We start from the raw sequence: 24,234 nt of genomic DNA, 5'->3' as shown, positions 1-24,234 counted from the left end.
CATCAGACTGATCTAGTGGCAGGATGCGTCCACAATGCAGCCAAACAGGTTGAGTGTGTCGACCTGCAAAATCCTTCCAACAGGTCAATTGTTGGAGGTAAGAGCGGGACAGAGTCCCGGTCAGTTACTCTCAATGCAGAGAGATGCCCCTCAAGCTATAAGCATCTGGCGGCAGACTAGCGACCTGTCCCGGGAATAACCGACGATGGGGACAGGTGAAAGTCTACCTTAGGTGCGGCAGGGGAAAGAAGAAGAAGATTGGGGACAGCGTTGTGGTAAGGCTAGAGAAGCAGAGGTTGCGCTCTTTAAAAAAGAGAAGGTTGAGAGGAAATTTGGTAGAAATGTTCAACTGGCTAGGAAATACTGAGGCTAGACGTCGGGTGATAAATATTTGGACAGAGTTTCCACCTGACAGGCAACTTGAGAACACGTTGAAGTTCAAAGGCCCAAAGTTGAGTAATGTGGAGTAACAGGAAGCGAATCAGAAGAACTGACTCAGACTGGTTGCTTATTGGCCTTGAGGTTTCTAGTGAATGTTTGGGCTGCTCTTGATCATTTAAACTGTTAATACTTAAGAGTGTGGAAAGGTTTTGGTAGAAATGTTTCTCACGTATTCTTGATTGAATTCTGGCCTGGAATGCAGTGCATCTTGCTGGTTTATAAATACCTTCCCTTTGTAATGTTTTCCTGCTCCTTTGGCAGGAGAGAACGGCAGCAACAAAAGGAGGAAAGAAACAAATATGCCACATCAAGTTCCACTGAGCCCACAATCTCCATCAGCATATCCACCAATTCTATTTATCTCATGCTTTGCTTTAGGTGCATTTATGCTACTAATTTTAACCACTTAATGTGGTGGCAAGAATTATATTCAATCCTCTCTGTGGATAAAACACGAGTTCATTAGTAATTAGTGACTCTGAAATCAAATGAAAATCGCTTATTGTCACAAGTAGGTTTCAATGAAGTTACTGTGAAAAGCCCCTAGTCGCCACATTCCGGCGCCTGTTCGGGGAGGCTGGTACGGGAATTGAACCGTGCTGCTGGCCTGCCTTGGTTGTCTTCAAAAGCCAGCGATTTAGCCCAGTGTGCTAAACCAGCCTCTTGTACCTGAGCTGTTTTGATTTGATGAGGTGAATACCAAAGCAGGAATTAGTGGGGAGGCCGTGGCAGAGTGGTAATGTCGCTGGACTAGTAATTCAGAAGCCAGCTAAGATCAAGTGTAGGATCACGACAGAGATCCGGAGTAGTGCCGTGTCAGCCTGAATTTTGTATGTCCCTTTGGCAGGGACCATGAATTGGATTGAATTTGAATTGGTTTTTGGATTAAGGGCTTGCCCTGTCCACTCTGCACATTAGAAATGTAAAAAATATGAGCAGGAAGAGGCCATTCGGCCCTTCGGTCCTGCTCCACCATTCATTACGATCATGTCCGATAATCCAACTCAGTAGCCTAATCCCGCTTTTCCTTCATGCCCTTTGATTCCCTTCGCCCCAAGTGGTATATCGAACTGTTTCTTGAAAACCTTTGACCTAAACTACTTTTTGTGGGAGCAAATTCCATTGGCACTGTGATGCACAATCAATTGCACATAGACGAGAGTTGAATACAACTGAGGCTTTATTGCTCTAAGATGTGTGGCCTCCCACAGCAGCTGGCGAAATGGCTGCAGCATGGAGGACACACACATTTATACTCCACCTACTGGCAGGAGCCAGCAGGCAGGGACTACCGATGTACCTGTAGTACAGGTCCTACCATACATCACCTAATATAGGTGCAACACTGGTTTACCACATTCACCCCCTGTTAAAATTGAGTCCAGCGGGGGTGGTGGAGAACTATATACAACAATGAGTTTTACATTTACAATATTTGAGGGGAAAAAAATGTCTTTCGAAGTCCAGTGGACCAGTTAGAGGTTTAACCGGTCTGGTGCCTTGATCTGCCGCTGGGAGCGATGCAGTGGTGGCAGCGATGCCGATGCTGGTCTGGTCTTCGGTGACCCCGGGAGCGTGCCGAAATCTTCTTCATCCTCAGGCGTGGGCAGGGGGAGGACGGATGGTCCTGGGGGGGGGGTTGCTGCTGGGAGCATCGGGGGAGGGGAGGGTGGCGCCGGGCCGGAGGTGTGTGGGTGTGCGGAACCTGCTGGTGCCAGGCCAGGTCCCTGAGGGAGACAGTATCCTGGCGGCCTTCGGGGTACGCCACGTCGGCATACTGAGGGTTTGCATGGAGCAATTGCAGCCTCCCCACCTTGTGGACGTGCCTACGGAGCAGGGCGGGTCCTGGAGCTGCAAGCCAAGTTGGGAGCGACATCCCGGATGTGGACTTCCTGGGGAAGGCAAAAAGGTCATGGGGTGTGTTGTTAGTGGCGGTGCACAGTAGTGACCGAATGGAGTGGAGTGCATCAGGGAGGACCTCCTGCTAGCGGGAGGCCGGGAAGTTCCCGTACAGTAGGGCCAGTTGGACGGCCCTTCATACCGCCCCGTTCTCCCTCTCTACCTGTCCGTTTCCCCAGGGGTTATAGCTTGTCGTTCTGCTGGAGGTGATACCCCTGCTGAACAGGAACTGACATAGCTCATCACTCATGAATGAGGATCCCCTGTCACTGTGGATGTAGGCAGGGAAACCGAATAGAGCGAAGATTGTGTTGAGGGCTTTGATGACGGTGGCAGACGTCATGTCGGAGCATGGGATGACAAAGGGGAACCTGGAGTACTCATCGACCACACTGAGGAAATACTTGTTACGGTCGGTGGAGGGGAGGGGCCCTTTGAAATCCACGCTGAGGCACTCAAAGGGGCGGGAGGCCTTCACCAGGCGCGCACGGTCCGGCCGGTAGAAGTGCAGCATGCACTCCGCACAGACCTGGCAGTCCCTGGTGATTGTCCGTACTTCCTCAACGGAGTAGGGCAGATTGCGGGCCTTTATAAAATGGTACAACCGTGTGACTCCCGGGTGACAAAGGCTGTCGTGCAGGGTCCGGAGTCGGTCTACTTGTGCGCTGGCACATGTACCTCGGGATAGGGCGTCTGGGGGCTCGTTGAGCTTGCCGGGGCGACACAAAATCTCGTAATTGTAGGTGGAGAGCTCGATCCTCCACCTCAAGATCTTATCATTCTTGATCTTGCCCCGCTGTGTGTTATTGAACATGAAGGCTACTGATCGTTGGTCAGTGAGGAGAGTGAGTCTCCTGCCAGCTAGGTGTTGCCTCCAATGCCGCACAGATTCAACGATAGCTTGGGCCTCTTTTTTGACGGATGAGTGCCGAATTTCTGAGACATGAAGGGTGCGTGAAAAGAATGCCATGGGTCTGCCTGGCTGATTGAGGGTGGTGGCTAGGGCGACGTCTGATGCATCGCTCTCGGCTTGAAAGGACAGTGTCTCGTCTACTGCGTGCATCCCGGCCTTGGCGATATCGGCTCTGATACGGGCGGAGGCCTGTTGTGCATTGGTCATCAGGGGAAAATGGTGGACTGTATGAGTGGGCGGGCCTTGTCCACATAGTTTGGGACTCACTGGGCGTAGTATGAAAAGAACCCCAAGCAGCGTTTGAGGGCCTTGGGGAAGTGGGGGAGGGGGAGCTCCATGAGAGGGCGCATGCGGTCGGGATCGGGCCTCAGAACTCCGTTCTGGCCCACATAGCCGAGTATGGCTAAGCGGTTTGTGCTAAACAAGCACTTCTTGTTATAGGTGAGGTTCAGGAGAGTGGCGGTGTGGAGAAATTTGGCAAGATTGGCATCGTGGTCCTGCGGATCATGGCCGCAGATGGTGACGTTGTCTAGGTATGGAAAGGTGGCCCGCAAACTGTACCGGTCGACCATTCGGTCCATCAACCTGTAGAAGACCGAGACCCCATTGGTGACGCCGAAAGGAACCCTGAGGAAGTGATAGAGGCCACCGTCTGCCTCGAAGGCAGTGTATGGATGGTCCGATTTACGAATGGGGAGCTGGTGGTAGGCGGATTTGAGGTCTACCGTTGGGAAGACCCGGTACTGTGTAATCTGATTGACCGTATCAGATATGCGTGGGAAGGGGTACCTGTCGAGCTGTGTGTACCGATTGATGGTCTGGCTGTAGTCCACGACCATTCTGTGTTTCTTCCCAGTTTTAACTACTACCACTTGGGCTCTCCAGGGGCTGTTGCTGGCCTCGATGATGCCTTCCCCGAGCAGCCGCTGGACCTCGGACCTGATGAAAGTCCTGTCCTGGGTGCTGTACCATCTGCTCCTGGTGGCAACGGGTTTGCAATCCGGGGTTAGAATTGCGGAGAGGGAAGGTGGATCGACCTTTAGGGTCGCAAGGCCGCACACAATAAGGGGTGGTAGGGGCCCGCCGAATTTCAGGGTTAGGCTCTGGGGGTTGCACTGGAAGTCCAGGCTGGGTAGTAGGCCAGCGCAGAGGTTAGGGAGGACGTAGAGGCGGAAGCCGCTGAATTCTACACCCTGGACCGTGAGTGTGACCCCGGATCGCCACGGTTGGATCCGGTGGCCAGGGAAATTCTTTGGTTGGCAGGGTGTACCGCGAGGGAGCAGCGCCTTACCGTTTCCGGATGGATGAAGCTTTCGGTGCTCCCGGAGTCCAACAGGCAAGAGGTCACGTGTCCGTTGATTTTAACGCTGGTCGAAGCGGTGGCCAGGTTGTGCGGGCGAGACTGGTCGATGGTCACTGAGGCGAGTCGTGGTTGGTCGTCGCTGATGTCGGATGATGGGGAGCCCGGGGGTCACAGGTCCTGGAACGCTGGCGGTGCCCATGTGCCATGGGGGAGACAAGATGGCGGCGCTTGAAGATCTTGAGGAGGACAAAATGGCGGCGCCCATGGGCCGCATGTGGCGGGGGTTGAACAAGATGATGGCGCCCATGGGTCGCATGTGCTACGTGGAGGGGAAGATGGCGGCGCCCACTGGCCGCGCTTCGTCTGAGGGGGAGAAGATGGCGCCGCCCACTGGCCGCGCGTGGTCTGAAGGGGAGAAATGGCAGCGCCCACTTGCCGCGCGTGGTCTGGGGAGGTGAAGGTGGCAGCGCCCATTGTCCGTAAACAAGGGGGGTGGGGCGATAGCGGCGACTGCACGCACCTGGCACACCGTGGCGAAGTGCCCCTTCTTACCGCAAGCCTTACAAAGGGCAGCGCGGGCCGGGCAGCATTGGCGGGGGTGTTTTTGCTGGTCAAAAAAGTAACATCGGGGACCCCCGGGGTTCGCTGGCTGGCGTGTTGTGCAGGCGTATTGGCTGGGTAAGGCCCCCGCTGGGGCAGCCGTCTGTGGGGTCCATGATGCGGAGGAGGGGTGGGCCGCGCGGCTGGGGGTGTAGGCCTGAATGTTGCATGAGGCGACTGTCATAGAGAGCGCTGGCTTCTTTGTCTCTGCAAGATCGAGCGTGGCCCCTTCTAACAGTCGCTTGCGTATGAGGTCCGACCCAATCCCCGTTACAAAAGTGTCCCGCATAAGGAGGTTTGAGTGTTCCATGGCCTTAATGACCTGACAGTCACAGTCCCGGACAAGTGGGATTAGGGCCCGCCAGAAGTCTTCTATGGACTCACCAGGGAGTTGAGAGCGAGTGGCGAGTACGTGCCTGACGAAGAGCGTGTTCGTCTTCTGAGCGTAATTTTCTTTGAGAAGCGTCATGGCTTCGGCGTAGTTTGGTGTGTCCTGGATCAGCGGAAAGATGTTGGAGCTCAACCTTGAGTACAGTACCTGCATTTTCTGAGCCTCCGAGACAGGGCATCGCACCGAGTTGATGTAGGCCTCGAAACAAGCTAGCCAGTGCTGAAAGTCCTTTTTGGCATTGCTTGATTGTGGATCTAGCTGCAGGCGATCCGGCTTGATACGAAGGTCCATCTTTTGAAAATCTTAGAGCAATAAATTGATGCACAATCAATTGCACAAAGACGAGAGTTGAATACAACTGAGGCGTTATTGCTCTAAGATGTGTGGCCTCCCACAGCAGCTGGCGAAATGGCTGCAGCATGGAGAGCACACACATTTATACTCCGCCTACTGGGTGGAGCCAGCAGGCAGGGACTACCGACGTACCTGTAGCACAGGTCCTACCATACATCACCTAATATAGGTGCAACAGTGGTTTACCACACTCTGTAACTCTGAGAAAGAAATAAAAACTGTTTCAAAATGTAAGCCAGAGGCCCACTCTCATGATCTGGGAGCTTAGGTAGAAATCCCACCAATGAAGCTGGTGGAATTTGCAATAAATTAATCAATACGGAATATAAAGCCTTCTGGTGGGGGTGTGGGGGTGTGTGTGTGAGTGTGGTGGTGGGGGAGGGGCGAGTTGCAGAGATGGGTGGAGAATGAGTAGGAGTCTCAAACCAGCTTGAACACCAATGGGATTTACCTGTTCGGCCCCGTGTCTGCGTGGGTTTCCTCCGGGTGCTCTGGTTTCCTCCCACAGTCCAAAGATGTGCAGGTTAGGTGGGTTAGCCATGCAAAACTGCCCCTTGCTGTCCTAAAGATGAGGTGGGGTTGCTGGGTTGAGGGGATAAGGTGGAGGTGTGGGCCTAGGTGGGGTGCTCTTTCCAGGGGCCGGGGCAGCCTTGATGGGCCGAATGGCCTCCTTCTGCACTGTAGGGATTCTATGATTCTATGACTGTCCCCATCCCCTGCCAATGACGTTCTGGGAATCCTGACTGTAAAGTACATGATCCCCTTTGCATCTACTTGACTTTGCACATCAGCATTTTACACCTAATTTCCCTCCCGTTAAATTGTCCACGCTGAAGTGAACTATGACAGGTGCCCCACGACATGCACCTGACGAACAGAACCCAGCGGCGGTGCGCAGGTGAGTACAGCTTCCCAAGGCAAAGGGGCCATGCCCTTGCACTGCCGGGGGCAGTGCCGGGGCAATGCCGGGGGGCGGGGGGGTACCCTGTGGAGGAGGTGCCACGGAGTTCCGTGGTGGTGGGGGGTGTTCCCTGGGTGGTTCTGTCCCTTTTTATTACATTGGGACTTTAAAAAGTTGAAATTGCTGGCGGGGTGGACTTTTCTCACTAGAGTTCACACTTAAACAAAAAAATCGGTAAATTCCGCCCGAGTCTCAGTGATGGTGGCCATCAAATTATCATCGATTGAGCTAAAAACCCATCTGGTTCACTGTGTCAACAAAGAACAAAGAACAAAGAAATGTACAGCACAGGAACAGGCCCTTCGGCCCTCCAAGCCCGTGCCGATCATACTGCCCGACTAAACTACAATCTTCTACACTTCCTGGGTCCGTATCCTTCTATTCCCATCCTATTCATATATTTGTCAAGATGCCCCTTAAATGTCCCTATCGTCCCTGCTTCCACCACCTCCTCCGGTAGCGAGTTCCAGGAACCCACTACCCTCTGCGTAAAAAACTTGCCTCGTACATCTACTCTAAACCTTGCCCCTCTCACCTTAAACCTATGCCCCCTAGTAATTGACCCCTCTACCCTGGGGAAAAGCCTCTGACTATCCACTCTGTCTATGCCCCTCATAATTTTGTATACCTCTATCAGGTCTCCCCTCAACCTCCTTCGTTCCAGTGAGAACAAACCGAGTTTATTCAACCGCTCCTCATAGCTCCTTTAGGGAAGGAAATCGGCCGCCCTTACCCGGCCTGACCTACACGTGACTCCAGACTCACAGGAACGCAGTTGAATCTTAACTGCCGTCTGAAATGGCTGAGCGAGCCACTCTGCTCACGGGCAATTTGGGGATGGGCAATAACGCCATCCCATGGCATGAAAGGAAAAATAAATGAATTCTCATTTCGCTGCCGCTTTGTCAACTTAATTAGCATACTGGAGCTTTGGGCCTGGACCAAATGTGAGTTCTCTCCTTTGCCCTCTTTGTTTTCCTTCATGGCGTCATTCTCCCAATCCTGATTCAGTGTCCACCCAACCTTTCGCCTGTCTTTCTCTTTCAGATGCTATCTGATTTGTTCTGAATTTTGAAATCTTTAGCTTATCGTAAAATTTCAGTGAACTGGCAAAATACATACCCTGTTGTAATGCCAAAATATAATTTGAAACATGTCACTAAAACTTTCTTCTGCGAAGCCAAATTCATTGCAAAGTGCATGTGGCTCTGATAATGTGGAGCAGTTGAGTGTGAAAAAACCTCATTGGCAATTTCTCCTGGCAAAGACCTCCAACCCATCATCATCACGGGAAATGCTTTTCCACGCAAACTAATCATCTATCTGGAAACAGTGAAGAGACCGAAAAGACCATTGATGTGTTGGATAGGCTGGGTCGATGTGGACTGCACTTGATGCAGTGCAGTGAGAGACAGACCTCCCACACTTGATAAGATGCAACACGATTTTATTTAACATCTAAACTATTAGACATGTTCAACTGTGGGTTGACACTATGCTGACTTGACTGGAGACCTGATGCTAGCCTAACCAGACTTACTAGCTACCACATGGTGTTTGCACTGGCAAGCTCACTAACTCTGACTGTCTCAGAGGATGGGTCCCGAGAGAGCGGGAAAACTGGTGCCCTCTGGCTTTATAGTGGTCGTGTCCTGTCTGGTGATTGGCTGCTCTGTTCTGTGTGTTTACTGGTCATCCTCTGTGTCAATCACTGCCTGACTGTACTCCATTATATGCATCGATGTATATTATGACATCTGCTCCTTTTTGTTTGTACTGTGTGTGTCGAGATAATAAATATTAAGGTGTATGTGTGTGTGGATGTGTATATGTGCGTGACTATCTCCAGAATGTGCTAAAATGACCTTATGTACACAGGAAGGTGTCGCTAGTGCAGATATAGGGCAGATGAAACGGTAAAAAATTATATTTACAGAGGTCAAAACAATAAGGTAACACAGTTGTGCAGAAGTTCAGTCTATAAGTTTAGTCGCTGCGGCGGGCAACAAATTCTGGTTGACCGCCTTAAGGGTGGATCAGGGGCCGCCTGCACTTGGATAGGCGGGACCGCCGCCAATGCGGTGGTCGCAGAGGTCGGCAGGATTGCTGGTAGATCGGTGGCCTCGTGGTAGGGCACGTCCGGAGGAAGCATTGTGTGAGGCGGGACATCATGGTTGGGTGGCGGGCGTGGAACTCTGCGCAGCGCCCGTCTGTTGCGTCGTAGGAAGGAGCCATCACCCATGCGGACGAGGAACGATCTCGGGGCCACTTGCTTGACCACCACAGCTGTGGCGGACCAGCCACCGTCAGGCAACTGCACACGAACACGATCAGTTAGGACCAGCTCGGGGAGATCCGTGGCATGAGCGTCGTATGCTGATTTCTGTCGGGCCTGAGACTGCTGCATCTTTTGTATGACCATGAGGTGGTCAAGGTCTGGAACATGGATGGCTGGAACCGTGGTTCGCAGAGTGCGATTCATGAGCATCTGCGCGGGAGACAACCCAGTGGACAGCGGGATGCTCTGTATGCCAGCAGCGCCAGGTTGAAGTCAGAGCCTGAGTCTGCAGCCTTGCATAGTAATTTCTTGACGATATGGACCCCTTTTTCAGCCTTCCCGTTTGACTGCGGGTGGTGGGGGCTGGAGGTTACGTGACGAAAGTTGTATAGGCGGGCAAAATCAGACCATTCCTGGCTGTAAAAACAGGGACCGTTGTCACTCATCACCGTGAGCGGTATCCCATGCCTGGCAAACGTATCTTTGCATGCTTTAATCACAGCCTTCAACGTGAGATCGGACAGTTTCACCACTTCTGGGTAACTGGAGAAGTAGTCGACCAGGAGTACGTAGTCACGCCCCTTGACGTGGAAAAGGTCGACACCGACTTTGGACCATGGGGAGGTCACTATCTCTCGGCCCTGTTCCCCAGAGTGGGAGTGAACATCGGCCCTGTTCTTCCAAAAGGTGAGAGTCTTTTTCCTCAGGTGGTGATGTCCAGCACAAGGGGACATAACTTTAAATTGAGGGGAGATAGATATAGGACAGATGTCAGAGGTAGGTTCTTTACTCAGAGAGTAGTAAGGGCGTGGAATGCCCTGCCTGCAACAGTAGTGGACTCGCCAACACTAAGAGCATTCGAATGGTCATATGGACGATAAGGGAATAGTGTAGATGGGTTTTAGAGTGGTTTCACAGGTCGGCGCAACATCGAGGGCCGAAGGGCCTGTACTGCGCTGCAATCTTCTATGTTCTATGTTCATGTTGCTGTAGAGTTTCTTTGGGTTGAGCTGGCTGAAATTTCTGACATGTGGGGCAGTTGAGGACCGGGTTGGCAATGTCCTGGCTGATGCCCGGCCAATAGACTGCCTCTCGAGCTCTGCGTCAACATTTCTCGTCCCTCAGGTAACCCTCATGGAGTTGGCCGAGCACCATAGCTCGCATGCTCTGCGGAATCACAATTCTATCGAACTTCATGAGGATGCCGTCCACCACCGTCAGGTCGTCCTTGACGTTGTAAAACTGGGGACACTGTCCCTTCTGCCAGCCATTTGTGAGGTGCTGCATCACACGCTGTAGCAGAGGATCCTTGGCCGTTTCCTCACGAATTTGGATGACCCTCTCATCAGAGGCCGGAACGTTGGAGGCACACAATTGCACCTGCGCATCGATTTAGCAGACAAAGTCAGTTTGTTCACACGGTGTGGTGATAGACCTGGAAAGGGCATCTGCAACAATGAGTTCTTTGTCTGGCGTGTAGACAAGTTCAAAGTCACAGTGGCGTAGCTTGAGAAGAATTCATTGTAACCGAGGTGTCATGTCGTTCAAATCCTTCTGGATTATGTGGACTCATTATGGCCTGTGGTCCGTCTCAACCGTGAATTTTGGGAGGCCATACACATAGTCGTGAAATTTGTCGATTCCCGTTAGGAGGCCCAGGCATTCCTTCTCAATCTGAGCGTACCGTTGCTCAGTGGGCATCATGGCTCTGGAGGCATACGCAACTGGGGCTCATGAGGAGGAGTCATCCCGTTGGAGGAGCACCATCCCAATACCGTCCTGGCTCACGTCAGTGGATATTTTGGTCTCTTTGGTAGGGTCAAAGAACGCCAGAACCGGGTCTGTGGTGAGTTTTGCCCACAGCTCACGCCATTCGTTCTCATGAGCGGGCAGCCACTGGAATTCCGTCGACTTTTTGACGAGATGGCGGAGGGCTGTGGTGTGTGCCGCCATGTTGGGAATGAACTTCTCGAGGAAGTTGACCATCCCTAGAAAGTGGAGGACCGCGTTCTTGTCCTCTGGGATCTTCATGGCGTTGATCGCCGAGACCTTGTCAGCATCTGGCCGCACGCCTTGCTGCGAGATGTGGTCACCAAGGAATTTGATTTCTGATTGACCGAACAAGCACTTGGCTCTGTTGAGTCGGAGGCCATGCTCATGGATTCTGTGGAATACCTGCTTGAGGCGATCGATGTGTTCTTGAGGAGTTGTGGACCAGATTATGACATCGTCAACATACACGCGCAGCCCCTCGATACCCTCCATCATCTGTTCCATGATGCGGTGAAATACCTCTGAGGCAGAGATGATGCCAAAAGGCATCCGATTGTAGCAGTAGCGGCCGAACGGGGTATTGAATGTGCACAGCTTGCGACTGGATCCATCCAGCTGTATTTGACAGAACCCCTTGGAGCCATCCAGCTTCGTAAAGAATTTGGCATGAGCCATCTCGCTGGTCAACTCTTCTCGTTTTGGTATCGGGTAATGTTCCCTCATGATGTTGCGGTTTAAATCCTTGGGGTCGATGCAGATTCGAAGCTCCCCTGACGGCTTCTTGACGCAGACCATGGAGCTGACCCAGTCCGTGGGTTCTGATATGATGCCGTAGTCCTGGAGGTCCTGTAACTGCTGCTTGAGGCGGTCCTTGAGGGGTGCTGGCACCCGACGTGGTGCGTGGATCACAGGGGTGGCGTTTGGTTTGAGCAGGATTTTGTATCGGTATGGGAATGTGCCCATTCCGTCGAACACGCTGTGGTACTGCGTGATGATGTCATCAATTTCAGCCTGGAAGTTCTCATCAGGTGAGGCTGTCGCCTGTGAGGATGACATGATGTGGACTCGCTGAACCAAGTTCAGGAGTTTGCAGGCCCGAGCACCGAGCAGGGATGCTCTGTAAGGTCCCACGATCTCAAATCGCAGTGTCGCTTTAAATGACCTATTGGAAACTCCGAGTTGGCATGAGCCACTGGCAGATATGGCATTGCCATTGTAGTCAAGGAGCTGGCAGGCCGGTGCTGGAATGCTTGATCTGACGCGGATGGTGTCGAGATCGGATTTGGAGATGAGGTTTGCCAATGAGCCGGTGTCCAGTTTGAACCGGATGCGAGCCTTGTTGACTGTGAGGACAGCACACCACTCGTCGCCGGGATACACGCTGAGGATCGGGAGCTGCTTTGCTATCTTGGAGAAAGGCAGCGCATGCTTCGTAATGATGCCCACCCGGTATGGAGATTTGAGCCACGCAGCATCAGGATCTATTGGGCTGTCGGGGTCGGAGCCTGGCATGGCCTGCTGTATTGAACGGACGCTCCTGCGCCGCGGCTGGGATTGCTGGATGCAGGGCAGTGGAGCAGATCTGCAAAGGGCTGCGTTGTGGCCAAGCTTGCCACACTGTAGTCACCGTCGTGATTTTGCCGGACATTGCCGCTTTAAATGGGCGGAGCCACAATTCGGACACATCATGACGCCAACGTTAGCGCGTTCCGTGCACCATTGCGCATGCGCAGCGCGGTCGAACGATGTACGCACCTGCACAGTCTGGGCGTCGGTCTTGCCGTCCCCTTGGTCGTGGCGCGCATGCGCAGGGGCCCGGGAAAGGCGCGTGGAATGGCCACTCTCGTCGATACTTAGGCCCTGCATTTGTGCGATGGCCTGCACCCTTTCCGCCTCATGGGAGGTTAGCTTTGCCGTTTCTGCCACCCTGATGTGGGAGTACCGATTGTTAGCATGTTCGTGGAGAACGCAAGTTTCGATGGCAATGGTGAGGGTGAGCTGCTTGACTTTCAGGAGCTGCTGGCGAAGGGAATCAGAGTGGACCCCGAAATCGATCTGATCCCGGATCATGGAATCAGTGGTCGAGTCATAGTTACATGACTGCGCGAGGATGCAGAGATGGGTCAGAAAGGATTGAAAAGGTTCATCCTTACCCTGAAGCCTCTGCTGGAAAACGTACCGTTCAAAGCTCTCATTCACCTCAATGTCGCAGTGGCTGTCGAACTTCAGTAGGACTGTTTTAAATTTCGCCTCGTCTTTGCCTTCAGCGAATGTAAGGGAGTTGTAGATGTGGATGGCGTGGTCCCCGGCTGTGGAGAGGAATAGTGCGATCTTCCTGGCATCCGATGCAGCCTCGAGGTCGGTGGCTTCTAGATAGAGTTGGAACTTTTGTTTGAAGATCTTCCAATTTGCACCGAGGTTGCCGGCGATGCGGAGCTGCGGAGGAGGGCGGACATTTTCCATGTCACCCGATGGCTGTTTGCTGGTCAACGCTGATTCACTCAAGGTAGGTCCGTCTGTTTGCTGGTCAACGCTGATTCACTCAAGGTAGGTCCCTCAATTTTCAGCATCACTCACTGGTACCATGATGTGTTGGGTAGGCTGGGTCGATGTGGACTGTGCTTGATGCAGTGTCTCGAGAGACAGACCTCCAACACGTGATAAGATGCAACACAATTTTATTTAACATCTAAACTATTAGACATGTTCAACTGTGGGTTGACACTATGCTGACTTGACTGGAGACCTGATGCTAGCCTAACCAGACTTACTAGCTACCACATGGTGTTTGCACTGGCCAGCTCACTAACTCTGACTGTCTCAGAGGCTGGGGCCCGGGAGAGCGGGAAAACTGGTGCCCTCTGGCTTTATAGTGGTTGTGTCCTGTCTGGTGATTGGCTGCTCTGTTCTGTGTGCTTACTGGTCATCCTGTGTGTCAATCACTGACTGTCTGCACTCCATTATATACATAGATGTATATTATGACAACCATCAGCTGTGGATCAATTGGTAGTATTTTCACCTCTGAGTTGGGAAGGTTTTACAATAAGGTCCACGTAGCCCGGGCAGACAGTTCAAAACAGTACTGAGGGAATGCCAAACTGTCAAAGATACTGGGGTGAATGTCGTCAAGTGTGCGTTCAGGGCGCTCTCTGTTGTCGCAACTGGCCGGACAACTGTACATAACCTAATTTATTTTCATTTAAAAGGTGGTAGCCATTCTCAATGTAAAAGCCGGTAGCGCCCTTTGGACGCTTCTCCTGTGATTGGAACCACAGCAGAAATGGCGCAACCCATCGCTCCGTGACCCTCTCGACACCTGCCTGCGACCCACCTGCGAGTCGCGACCTGCGCTTTGAAAAACCCTGCTGTAGTTTCCTGGGCTTGGACGCAGGTGTTGTAAACTGCGGCATGGGCCTTTTCCGTGACTGCAATAAAGGGATTTGTTAATGGAAGACAGATCTTGGCTAAGTTATTACAAGATTTAACCTTTCTTAACATATCTAAAAATATGTACTGATATTCAGCAGATAAAATGGTACATTGTTCATAATACAGGGAAAGTTGATTCTTGACTCCAGACCAAACAGTTGGTGAACCACCTTCCTTGAACAAAGAACAAGGCAGTAAGATGATTAAAAGCTGGTTAAATGGCCATATCATTTTGCAATCAAACACCTCAGTGACTGTTTATCTGATCACTATTGCGGACTGTCAGAAAGCTGGCATGTGTATTTCTAAGTAATAATGGCATGTCAAATAGAATAGACACCCAGACTTAGAGAGTTAATTATCTCTGACAACTTTGCCAGCTAATTTCCTATTTATATGTACAAAACTAGAGCTCTCTTTTATTCTCACTTGTCACAAAGGATTTATCAATCAACACAACACAAAAATTGGCTTCCAGTGCATTTGCTATCCCACCGGAGTCTATCTGTTTGAGATCTCCCCCACCTAATGACAGCAAAGTTGACATGAAACATAATATTCATTGTTTGGACGAATACGTTACCTCCCAGGGTATATATCGGGAAGCCTTCACTCCTATTGCTCCCCCTCTTGACGTCTTATCACAACTGTCACTATATCACAGCCTGCTGCTTGAACCTCAACTCTCGATGGCTGTTGACAGCAACATGCCAGTACCAACTCTATCACGATTACTGACAATACAATGGCACAGTCTCTACACTCAGGAGTCCAAACTGTCTTGAGCGGTGAGATTTTGATGACAGCCATACTGATGACGGAGCTTTGAACCTGAACATCACTCATGATACTATTTTTATCAGTGCGGCAGTATTTGTGCAGTCAATTTCATCAAAAGTTTGTGTTTTATCTAGGATATAAGGAAGAGACGGCTCCTCTCGAGTCAGTGTGGATCACAGGTCTGACCAGTGTTGCATCAGTGTTCAACACCTCATCTCGACACAGAGACCGAGTGCTGAAATGATTCTTCACCCAAATGACTGTGCGTCTTTGCTGGAGAACGGATTAGACTTACTTGGATGTCCTCGGTAGCACAACATACACTTTTCTTGGGCCTGGCTATATAATACAAGGATGTCTTAGTACCCTGCATTGATTCCCAATCTATATATTTAAAAAAATAAATTTAGAGTACCCAATTCATTTTTTTCCAATTAAGGGACAATTTAGCGTGGCCAATCCACCTAGCCTGCACATCTTTGGGTTGTGAGGGCGAAACCCACGCAAACACGGGGAGAATGTGCAAACTCCACACGGACAGTGACCCAGAGCCGGGATCGAACCTGGGACCTCGGCGCCGTGAGGCAGCAGGGCTAACCCACTGCGCCACCGTGCTGCCCTCCAATCTATATTTTTAACTCTTCCCTTCCCTGGTCCCTCTCTCTCAATATTTTAAGATTTTAAAAAAAAACCTTCCCATTTGCTTCTGTCACCTCTTCCTCGGACAAGCTACTGTCTTTAAAAATCCAAGCTTAGTGACATTTAACTAACTACCTCTTGATTTATCTGGTATTTTCTCCTGTTCACTGTGACCTTGCTGATGCACTGCTGCAAGATCCTAAAATCTTCATCATAGTTTCGTGATAATAAAAAACGATGGTAAATTTAAGAGACAATTTATCTTTCCCAAGTAGTAATATTATGATCAAAATGAGAAATGAGAAGATGTGAAATGCCCCTAAAATTATTTGGGATGATATAACACTTTAAATTTAATACAACTGCTGAGATCATTATGAATTCGACTTTTTGAACTTTCCATCAGGATCAACTGTTGTGTTTTATGCCTTGGAGATATGTCGAGATGACACACACCAGCTTATATGTGAGTACCAGTTTTATTCAATGACTTCAAATATTTGCTCTCATGCCGGCAGCAGTACAATCACACCTAGGCTTAATTAATCGCACACAGCGAGCAGATACCAGACACACATAATCAAACACAGAAAAATCGAACAATTGAATACCACGGGCGGGATTTTCCAAACCCGCTGCAGTGAATGGTGTGGTATTATCATAACTATCAGCATTACAAGGGTTAATGTACTGTCGAGGGTAGCCACTAGAGGTAGCTGCAGATACAACTATATAAGGCAGTGATGCTAGACCTCTTGGAAGCAGGGACGACAGGCACATTTAAGGGGCATCTTGACAAATACTTGAATAGGATGGGAATAGAGGGATACGGACCCAGGAAGTGTAGAAGATTTTAGTTTTGACGGGCAGCATGGTCGGCACAGGCTTGGAGGGCCGAAGGGCCTGTTCCTGCGCTGTACTTTTCTTTGTTCTTTGTTCTTAGGGGAGGAGTATGTGCAGGAGATAGATAGTAAAGGTCATAAGAGTAGATTATGTGAGTAAGGTTAGATTATAGTTTATACCAGTAGTTAGATTAGCAGTAGATGAGTGTAGTTAGATGGTATTGATCAGTTGTGTATTCTTAAGGACTAAGTGTCATATCCCAATTTAGTAGTGTAAATAAAATTACAGCTTTGTTTAAGTTAAAAGCTATTCTGTGGTCTTTGTGACCACTAAGCCAACCATCCTTAAATAAGCCACACAGAGAACACCACAAATGGGAGTCCTGGCTGAGGGTCAAATTCCCCGTCCTCCCCCAACTATTCAGCTTAACTTCAGCCTCAGGACTCGACCACATCCTGCAAAGGTGTGTCAATCCCATTCCCATTTCAGTCATCCATGCCATACAACTGAGTAAGGGTGGCAACTTGGCAACAGTTTGTGTTCATGTGTGGAAAATTAAGGGATCTTGACTCACACCGACTTCGATATTGATTGAAAGGTAAGGGATAAAGAAAGAAACTTGCATTTATATGGCACCTGTTCAAACCTCAGAACCTCTGACAATGTAGTTATACGGTGCCTTTAACATAATGAAACACCCTAAGGGACTTCACAAAAACTTTGTAGAACAATTTATAACAACTAGCTATATAAGGAGATATTAGGTCAGATGGTCAAAACATTGGTCAAAGAGATAAGGTTTAAAAGGTGGTCTTAAAGGAAGAACACAAGGTAGAGATGCAGAGAAGTGTATGGAGGGAAGTCCCCAACTTAGGGCTTAGGCAACTGCAGGGACGGCCACCAATGGTGGAGCAAATATAATCGGGGATGCACAGGAGGCCAGAATCAGAGGAGTGCGAATATTTCGGAGGGTTATGTGAAGTTGAAGGATATTACAGATAAAGGAAGATACAATGCCATGGAAAAGCACTTCCAAAGCACTTTGAAGACAATGAAATACTTCTGAAATCAAAACAGAAACTGCTGGAAAAGCTCAGCTGGTTTTGCAGCATCGATGGAGAGAGAAACAGAAGTTAATGTTTCAAGACCGTCCGCCTCTTCTTCAGAGTTAAAGAGAGGGAGAAATGAGATGGATTGTACACTGTTTGAGAGGGGTGGAACAGGTGGAGCAAAATAGAAGGTCAGGTTCTCACGGATGGAAATAAGTCAGAAACCTTCAAGGTCAAGAATGGAGTCAAGTAGGAATGTGTCATCGCCCCCACCCTTTTCTCCATCTTCTTTGCCACCAACCATCACCTTGTCAGAAATAAGCTTATCAATGGAGTGGACATCGCCTACACGATGGATGGAAAAGTTTTCAACCTCAACCTGTTGAGATCCAAGAAGGAAATGAGACTGACATCGCTCGTGGAACTTCAGTATGTGGATGACATCGCCATCTCCACTCTCTCAGAAGGGAATCGCCAAGCCGGGCTTAACACCTTCGTGGAAGCATACTGAAGAATTGGTCTCAGCCTCAACCTCAGGAAGACTTAAGTACTTTACCATCTCACCCACGGAGAGATCCAGTCTCTCCCATCATCAAGATCAGTGGAGAAACCCTACCAAATGTGGTACACTTTCCCCGACTAGACAGGGTAGATGCAGGGAGGATGTTCCCGCTGGTGGGTGTGTCCAGAACCAGGGGTCACAGTCTGAGGATTCAGGGTAAACCATTTCAGACAGAGATGAGGAGACATTTCCTCACACAAAGAGAGGTGTGCCTGTGGAATTCATTACCACAGGAAGTAGTTGATGCTAAAACATTGAATATATTCAAGAGGCGGCTTGATATAACACTTGGGGGCGAATGGGATCAAAGGTTATGGGGAGAAAGCAGGATTGGGCTATTGAGTTGGAGGATCAGCCATGATCGTGATGAATGGCGGAGCAGACTCAAAGGGCCAAAAGGCCTCATCCTGCTCCGCTTTTCTATGTATCTATGTAAATTGGGTATCTACCTCTCCTCTAAGGCTGACATCGATGCAGAGTTCCAACATTATATCCAATCCGTGAGCATCTCCTTCAGAAGTCTAAGGACAAGAGTCCTTCATGACCATGATATTCATACTGACACCAAGATCTTCCTGTACAAGGCAGCCATCCTCCCAACTCTTCGATATGGCTCAGAAACTTGGACTATGTATAGATGCCACTTCAAAGCCGAAACAAACCTGTTGGACTTTAACTTGGTGTTGTAAGACGTCTTACTGTACTTCAAAGCCTGGGAGAGGCACGATCAACACTGCCTGAGATGGAATCGCCACATCAGCTGGGAAGAGAGGGGTACCAACATCAGCGAACTTGAAAAAGCCAAGAACACCAGCACGAGGCCATGATCATCTGAAACCTACACTGCTGAGCCGGCCATGTGCTGAGGACGTCAGAGTCCCGACTGCCAAAGCAAATCTTCTTCGCCCAGCTCAAGGAAGGCTACCAAAGAAGAGGAGGACAAAAGAGCTGTTTCAAAGACACCCTATAGGCTGACCTCAAGGCATGCAACATAGACATCGACCCCTGGGAGACCCTTGCTCAGAAGAGATCGACTTGAAGGGACACAATTCTTCGAGGACACCAGACGGCAAGAAGAGACCCGGAAAAGTAACCTGAGAAAGGAATACCAGCGATCTAGAATCCAAGGACCAAACCCTTCCCCTGGAAACACCTGCCAAGTATGCTGTCAAAGATGCAGCTCTGGAATAGGGTCCATCAGCCACGCAAGAACCCATGACCAATAACACAGAGTTTCTTAGGTCGAAAATCAAACCCGTTAGTGAGTGATCGCTGAAAAGATTTCAATTTAATTCTCAGCTTATGACTATCACTGGTCAGGCTGATACTTACTGTTCCTCTTTCATTGGTAGTGCAATTTGCTTTTGACCTTTATTCTTGAACTGATCTCAGTTGCCACAGTGCTGTTAGGTAGAGATTTCCAGGATTTGGATTTCACAATGATGATGAAGGGAAAATGATAGTTTAAGGCTTTGCTGGCGGATGATTTGGAGGGAAACTTGGAGGTTGTATCATCCCTTGGGTCTGTTGCCCTTGGCCTTCTAGATGGTGGAGGGTGGGGGAGTCACAGGTTTAGGAAGCGCTGTTGAAGAAGCATTAGCGAATTGCTGCAAGTCATCTTGGTTTCTGTTCGACACCTTAGTATCTTTGACATGAATCTTCATTGTCAGAGTCTTCCTCCCCTCCCCTAGCTGCTTCTGTGTCAATCCTTATCTCAGTTATTCTCCCCGCCAGTTCCTCTCCACAGATGACAATTGCAAAGTTCCTGCAGCACCAGACCCATTAATTTGCTCCATCTATACTCCTCTGGCAACCTTCTGTCCTATCAGTAACAGGCATTCACCCAGTTCTTTTGTGCAAGAGTTAATTGAAGCAACTTTAACTGCTTTTGTTAGCAATCTGTTCCAGAAGCACTGCTTTGTCTACACCAAAAATAATTGTTTGGCAGGAATATAAATCTCACTAAAATGCACCACTTCATCACCTGTCCATGATAATATTGTGCCGAAAGTGAGTCCTTTATCTTTTGCTTCATCTATGAGCATTTCGCTCATCCTTGTACTATGTGGAGTATTACCAGACGTTCAGTGTTAATTTCTTTGCTGTGGAACCAGACAGCAGACAGAAAATACTGTAGGGTATCCACTTTTGCACAAATGCTTCGGAAAACTATCCTTGTGCCTGCCTATAAGCAGATATCCCACGCGAACAAGCAAATAATTATGGACAAACCTCTGCGGCTGACCTTCGCACCATTCTGAACAGGGTGAGGCTGTCGCTGGGTCACTTCATGTTGGATTCATTTAGCTGGGCTAGGAACCAATATTATGAGAGCTGACCCTCTAACTCCGGACTAGCCCATAAACAGGACCATCTTCTTCTAGATTACAGTATTGATCCCTTTCCTACACTGGTAAAGGAGGGTGGTGACAATTTTCATTAAAAATATTCAGTTTATGTCGTACGTTTATTTAAGAAGAGAGACTATTTGATAAGTTTTTTTGAAGAGTCATTGTACAACTAATTCTGATATTGGCCTCATTTTAAGAAACAGCAACTGTCACCTTTTGAACACCTTTGGTAGCCCCAGATGTTTTCAAAAATACAATTGGCCACAAAGGAGGAACTGAGAGGTGGTTGAGGCAAGATTGGATTGGATTGGATTTGTTTATTGTCACGAGTGCTGAGGTACAGTGAAAAGTATTGTTCTGTGGGCAGCTCAGACAGATCATTCCGTATATGAAGAGTAAATACATAATATGGCAAATAAAATACACAATGTAAATACACAGACAGAGGCATTGGGTGTAATACTACTTGGTAGAGAAGACGTGTGAAGAGATCAGATCAGTCCATAAGAGGTTTGTTTAGGAGTCTGGTAACAGCGGGGAAGAAGCTGATTTTGAATCTATTAGTGCGCGTTCTCAGACTTTTCTATCTCCTGCCCGATGGAAGAAGTTGGAAGAGTAAAGTAGAGTAAAGTAAGCCGGGTGGGAGGGTCTTTGATTATGCTGCCCACTTTTTCAAGGCAGCGGGAGGTGTAGACAGAGTCAATGGATGGGAGGCAGGTTCGTGTGATGGACTGGGCGGTGTTCACGACTCTCTGAAGTTTCTTGCGGTCGTGGGCCGAGCGGTTGCCATACCAGGCTGTGATGCAGCCTGATAGGATGCTTTCTATGGTGCATCTGTAAAAGTTGGTAATAGTCAATGTGGACATGCCGAATTTCCTTAGTTTCTATAATAAACATGGAAGTAGGTTTTGAGAAAGAATTTGAAAACAAAGGGTTTAGAACCAGAAATGTTGACAGGCTGATAGATAATTTATGGACCAGAGTATAAAATTATATGAAGACAAAGGGGCATGGGTGATTTTAAGCGACAGATCAGCCCTGATCTCTCTGAATGGCATAACAGTCTCGAGGTGTGTTTTTCCCCCGTCTCTCCTCGTGGTGTGTGCTGCGGCGATGAAGACAGCCCAACGTTGGCCGGCAGAAGAATGCCCTGGTCCCGCCGCTGTCAACGGGATCGCCATCAGCGGGACCTGAAGATTCCACCGGTGGGGACGGCTGGAAAATCCCACCCGAGGGGCAGAATGGCCTTCTCTTGTTCTTATGTTCTTCTGTTGCAGCATAGAATGAGGCAATATTCAAAACAGCACTTTGAGTAAAGAAAGTCCTCTGTTCTCTATCACTCTTTACATCGCAATTTTAATGATGATCCCTCAAAGCTTCGTAACAAAAGGACATACTATTTTAAACTCCATCAAAATCCTTTGCTTTTAAACAAACGTTTGAATTAAATTATTTGATACTTGTCTACTCCATTTAAAATAGTTTTGGTGTCTCATCTACCTCCTCGTGAATTCTAATGAACCTCATTTCAGAGGGCAGAAATTAAGAGTCAGCCACATTGCTGTTGGTCTCGAATCACATGTAGGCCAGACCAGGTAAAGAGGGCGGATTTTCTTCCTGAAAGGATATTAGTGAAACAGATGGACTTTTACCATACTCTGGTAGTTAAATGGTCATCATTACTAATTCAAGCATTTTATTCCTGGGGCCACATGGGGGCACAATGGTTGGCAATGCTGCCTCACATTGCTAGGGACCAAGGTTCAGTTCCAGCCTTGGATGACTGTTTGTGTTGGAGTTTGCACTTTCTCCCCGTGTCTATGTGATTTCCTCCGGTTTCCTCCTACAGTCCAAAGATGTACAGGTTAGGTGGATTGGACATGTTAACTTGCCCCTATGTATCCAGAAATGTGCAGGTTAAGTGGGGTTACGGGGTTGCAAGGATAGAGCGGGGAGCCGGGTGAGGATGCTATTTCAGAGGCTCGGTGCAGACAATTTATAGGGAAAACAGCCAAGGTTCTTTAATAGGACTGCTGTAAGACCTGGCCTGCAACCTCTGTAATACGTGGGGCGGAATTCTCTCCCCCCCCCACGCCGGGTGGGAGAATCGCCGGGACGCCACGCGTGTCCCGCCACGCCGCCCCGATGCCCGCACGCGATTCTCCCCCCCCCCCAAAACCAGCGTGGCGAGAATCACGGCTGGCCGCTGGGAGAATCGCCGCTCGCTGTTTGCAACGGGCAAGCGGCGATTCTCCGGCCCGGATGGGCTGAGCGGCCTGCCCAATACGACGGGTTCCCACCGGTGCCGTCCACACCTGGTCGCTGCCGGCGGGAACAGCGCGGGAACGCTGGGGGTGGGGGGGCGGCCTGTGGGGGGGGGGGGGGGGGGTTCCTGCGCCGGGGGGCCTCAAATTGGGTCTGGCCTGCAATCGGTGCCCACTGATCGGCGGGCCGGCCTCTCTGAAGGAGGACCTCCTTTCCTCCGCCGCCCCGCAAGATCCATCCGACATCTTCTTGCGGGGCGGCCTCGGGGAGGACGGCAGCCATGCATGTGCGGTTGACACCAGTTACGTGGCACTGGCCGCGTCATTTACGCGGAGCCGCTTTTACGCGGCGCCAATGCCCGGCGCGCGTAAATGACGCGACGCCGCTCCTAGCCCCCCGGGGGCGGGAGAATAGGGGGCTGGGCACGGGCTCCGACGCCGGAGTGAAACACTCCGGTTTTCACTCCGGCGTCGGCACTTAGACTCCCGATGGGAGAATTGCGCCCGTGGTCTCCAGTTTACGTGGGCTTCAGCATCCATTTTACATTTTCACAGCATGCACGGCACAATTATTTTCAGGCTATAGTGGATTAAACATTTTCATACAAGGATCAGAGTTCTACGCATGAGCTCAGTGTGTGAGAGGTTTGTACGAACGGGAGTGCTGAAGGATTTCTACCATCCGGTTACCAGTAGCACTTTGCGATTACTGGAACTCAGTAGAAATTTAAGTTAAAACTTCTCAGGTGCCAATAAGAATTGTTTTATTTGTCTTCTATTGATTACAATTTGAAAGTCATTTAAAAGGCAATTCGTAGACAATTTGAAGCTTTCAAAGAATCACAGACATTGGGCGAAATTCTCCGTTATCGGCGGAAACTCCGCCGATCGGCGCAAAAAACGGCGCAAATCCCACTTGCGTCACGTCATAAAAATGGGCCGATAGTCTGCGGCCCGAAATGGGCTAGCAGCGACGTAACGGGATCCGCGCTTGCGCAGTGGTTCACGCCGTGCAGCGTCATACGCGCTGCACGGCGTGACGGCTCATAAGGCCGCGCAGCTCCCCCCCACCCGACCGGAACAGCCGACCGCAACACCCGACTTGATGGCTGGCCGTCGCTCAGCCCCGAGGTTCGAGTCACGCGATGTGGAGGCGCTCCTGGATGCGGTGGAGCAGAGGAGGGACGCCCTGTATCCCGGGCACGGCCGCAGAGTTGCCCCACGCCACAGCCGGCGTCTGTGGAGGGAGGTGGCAGAGGCCGTCACCGCTGTGGCCCTAACACCACGGACGGGCACCCAGTGCCACAAGAAGGTGAACGACCTCGTCAGAGCAGGCAGGGTGAGCGTCCCCCATATCCCCCATATCCCCCCTCCCCCATATCCCCCCCTCCCCCATATCCC

This window comes from Scyliorhinus torazame, chromosome 10 (genome assembly GCF_047496885.1).
Source record: "Scyliorhinus torazame isolate Kashiwa2021f chromosome 10, sScyTor2.1, whole genome shotgun sequence".
Taxonomy (NCBI): domain Eukaryota; kingdom Metazoa; phylum Chordata; class Chondrichthyes; order Carcharhiniformes; family Scyliorhinidae; genus Scyliorhinus; species Scyliorhinus torazame.
The sequence above is the reverse complement of the archived record's forward strand: the minus strand, read 5'-3'. Positions refer to the sequence as shown.